We start from the raw sequence: 3,969 nt of genomic DNA, 5'->3' as shown, positions 1-3,969 counted from the left end.
CTCACAAAAGCATGGACGTCCGCCACAGTCTGCGCATCTCGTTCTACATGAAATTGAAGAAAGGAAACGACGGCGGCCAGATTTTTTTCCTGGGAGACGAACTTCGCGATCACGCGTTCATGAGGATAGCCGACGACGGAAGAGTGAGAGCAACCTTCGAAATGGGATCCGGACCGGTGGTCGTCGAGAGTTCGAGTCCGATCGCCACCGGCACCTGGAACCTGGAACGTCGACACGTGGCTGCACGTCGGTCTCACAGATGGTTCGCCGTCCGTGGAAGCGTGCGTCGCGCGGATGACGTTGAACGATATGGAAATCCGACACGTAGATCTGCAGTCGTGTTCCTCTCGTGTCCAAAACCAACTCTTTTCCTTGTCCAACGAAACGAAAGAGGAACCCGAAACCTACGTGCAGCAACGGATTCCGTCCAAGTCGTTTCGACTGGAAAGCGGGGCCACGCACACGTCTCCGATGCCCATGACCGACTTTCGAGATCTTTCGTTCTCGATCAAACCGAAAAACGCGACCGGACACGTGCTCACCGCTTCCGGAGACGTCGACCACATCACGATCTCGCTGTGGGGCGGCTACGCGAGCTTCGACCTGAACACCGGTTCCGGAACCATGCAGTACTACAGTCCGAATCGTATGCACGTCCACCGTTGGAACCGACTGAAGATAGAGATCGCCAACGCCACCGTGTCCGTCACGACGAAGGCGGCCGGGGGGAGACGACGAAGCTGGACGGCCCTTACACTCATCTAAATCTTGGCGGCGACTTCGTCACTGGAACCGTGAACGGATTACGTGGCGTCGAAGGGTGCATCTCCTCTCTCGAGCTCAACGGCGGTCGACGAGAGGTGGAACCCACGGGAATGGCTTTTTGTCGAGTCGCTTACCGCCTCGACGATTCCACCTCTGCGATGGCCGAGGAGGGTCGAATAGAGAACATGTCGTTTTCGCTTAAACCGGACGAACAGACGCGAAGCGTTCAACGGCACGTGTTCACGGCCACAAGCAGGACCACCACCGACCGCGTCTCGGTTTTTCTCACCGACGGATACGCGAGAGTCGCCGTGGACGCGGGTTCCGGGCTGATGTTTCTCAACAGCGCAAACCGTGTGCTCACCGGTAGGTGGAACGAGGTTCGATTGCTGTTAGAAGAAAGCTCGATGCAGATCGCGATAGGAGGGGAAACGAGCGAGAAGAAAATGCTGGAAGGCACGTTCACGCATCTGAACCTGAACGGCAAACTGCACATCGGCGCCGAATTAAACGGAACGGCTCGGGGGCTCGAAGGATGCATTACTCCTTTGGTGGTGAACGCCGGTCGACCGATCGCACTGACATGACTTTCTTTCTGCCAAGCTGCGCCGATGCGGCCTCCCGTTGTCGTAGTCGCCGATTTCGATGATCGCCAACCGGAGACGGAGACACCACCCGGATCTCATATCGTCTGACCGACGACACAGGGATGCACACGATGCCATCGTACGATCACATAGACAGTCTCTCTTTTTCAATCAAACCAGAAAAATCGGACGGGCACGTGTTAACAGGGAAAGGACCCACCGATTCCCTCTCGATATTGCTCTTCGACGGCCGCGCGAGCATCTACGTGAACACGGGTTCCGGAGCGGATTTCTACGACAGCGAAATTCCTCTGCAAATGAACGAATGGAACAGACTCCGGATAGGATTCACCGAAGGCTTCATGCACTTTTCGATCGGTCGCGGGCAGAAAGAATGGAAGAAACTGGCAGGTCGGTACACCGACCTCAATCTGGGCGACAGCTACTCCGTGGGATTATACGAAGGTCTCGGCAGCACCGGCGGATGCATCTCGGAGCTGGAGGTGAACGGTCGACCGGTACAACCCACCAGTCTGGCACCTTGCAACGCGAAACCCGATAGTAGAAAGATCAGAATCGGATCGGGCGCGTGTTCCTACTTCGTTGTTACGCAAGACGAAGCGACGCCGCTTCCATTCATAGAAGTGACGTTCTCGTACACGCGCTCGGACCCAAACGACGGCCACGTTCTGCTGTACGAAGGATCGAACTTCGACTTGCACGTGGCTATATGGGGTGGAAGGATGACACTGTTGACGACATCCAAAACCGAAGGAGGAACGTTCGCAAGGTTGAGGTGTCCTTACTCGGTAGCGCCGAACGTCACGGAAAGATACACCCTTCGTCTGGCCGACCGCTCGATGAATTTGAATTCCGACTCTTCCGGTTTAGCGCACGCGGTGATGCCGGCTGAGTTCGTCGTCGACGATCACCCCGACGGAATGTTCTTCTTCGGACGAGCGGACCGTTCGGCAAACGGAGTGATCGATACCTTCACCGTGAACGAATGGATGCTGGATTCCTCAGCCATTCTGGAATGCCCGACGATGATCGAAGCGAACGATAACGCTGTAGCCGATATACGAAACGACACCTGTTTCACATTCAGCGTCCCTACTTCGACCTGTCGGCCCACCCTGGACGTTAGCTTCTATTACACGAGAACGAACACGGACGACGGAATAATATTCAAGTACGTAGAGAGTGAAGGATTCCGCTTAAGAATCTCAATCCTGAACGACGAGATGAGGTTGCTCGTATCGAATTCCGAGAACGAAAAAATCAAGTCGGTAACTCCGACTCCGTCTCCGGGAGTCAGGACGAGATACGCATACCACATACGAAACAACCAAATCTTCTCTACGACGGACGGGATTCCGACTTTGGCAAAGCCCTTCCCGGTGGGGAACGGAATGAAGTTCTGCGAAGGTGTGTACATGCTGGGCAGCAACCGCGAAACCCACGTGACCGCCGCGGGGAAGGTGAGTTCTCTGATCGTCAACGGTTTTGAAGTCGAGCCGGATAATTTGGAAAAGTGCAACGCGACCACGGATGCTCAATCGACCGAAAGACCTTCGACCCCAGCAGTGGACCGATCTCTTATACACATCTAGATGTGTATAAGAGACAGCATCGCATACGCGACATGAAATCCCGGATGCCCACCGTCGGCCGCGTTCGAAACATATCGTTCTCAATCAAACCGGATGAACTCGACGGACACGTGTTCACCGCAGAGGGGGAAAACGACCACGTCTCAGTAAGGCTAGTTTCGGGATACGTGAGCGTGTCCATAAACGCGGGTTCCGGACGGATGTTTCACGGCAACGAAAAATGCCTCCTGTCTACCGGTCGGTGGCACCGAATCTTGCTGGAATTTGAGGAAGATTCCGTGCGAATAACAACGGACTCAGTTCCGTCCGAATGGAAGAGGTTAGAAGGGATGTACACTCACCTCAACCTCGACGGTGACTTCTCCATGGGAACTGTCGGAGACTTCGAGAGCATCGAAGGATGCATCTCCCCGTTGAAGATAAACGGTCGCCTCTTCGTACCACCTGGACTGGCACCGTGCGTTACGAGAATGGACGACGGAGGGTCCTCGACTGTTTTTCTGGACGAACGCACCGGATACAATTTCGTTCGACAAGCGAACGAAACGGATGTCACCACCCAGGTGTGGATGACTTTATCGTTGAAAGCCTATAACGACGAGGGGAGGATATTCCACGTCGACGACGGCAAGGGCGGTGACGCCTTGTCAGTATATCTGAAAGACGGTTTCGTGGAAGCATTATTCCGAACGGGGTCCACGCCGCTTCGAATCCCAGTCCGAAGCGCACCGCGATAGGAGAGTGGAGCTCTTACGGCATAAGCAGGTACTATCTGCACGTCCTGATGAGGATCGATTCGTTCGAAACGAAAACAAACGTGATCGGGGACGACGCAATACTCGACGTGGGAAACGTGTACACGGTGGGCGCTAGTTACGATTCGCCGGGTGTTAACGGATGTCTGAGAGGACTTACGTTAAACCAATGGGAGATTCGAAGCAGGTATAAGAGACAGGTAGTGGGTTCGGCCGTTGTCGTTTTCTTCGTCGTCGATTCTTTCGTCG

The sequence above is a fragment of the Anneissia japonica genome, unplaced genomic scaffold (genome assembly GCF_011630105.1).
Source record: "Anneissia japonica isolate Jap-2015-1 unplaced genomic scaffold, ASM1163010v1 scaffold4169_len29305_cov90, whole genome shotgun sequence".
In the NCBI taxonomy this organism is placed as follows: Eukaryota; Metazoa; Echinodermata; class Crinoidea; order Comatulida; family Comatulidae; genus Anneissia; species Anneissia japonica.
Note: the sequence above shows the minus strand (reverse complement) of the source record.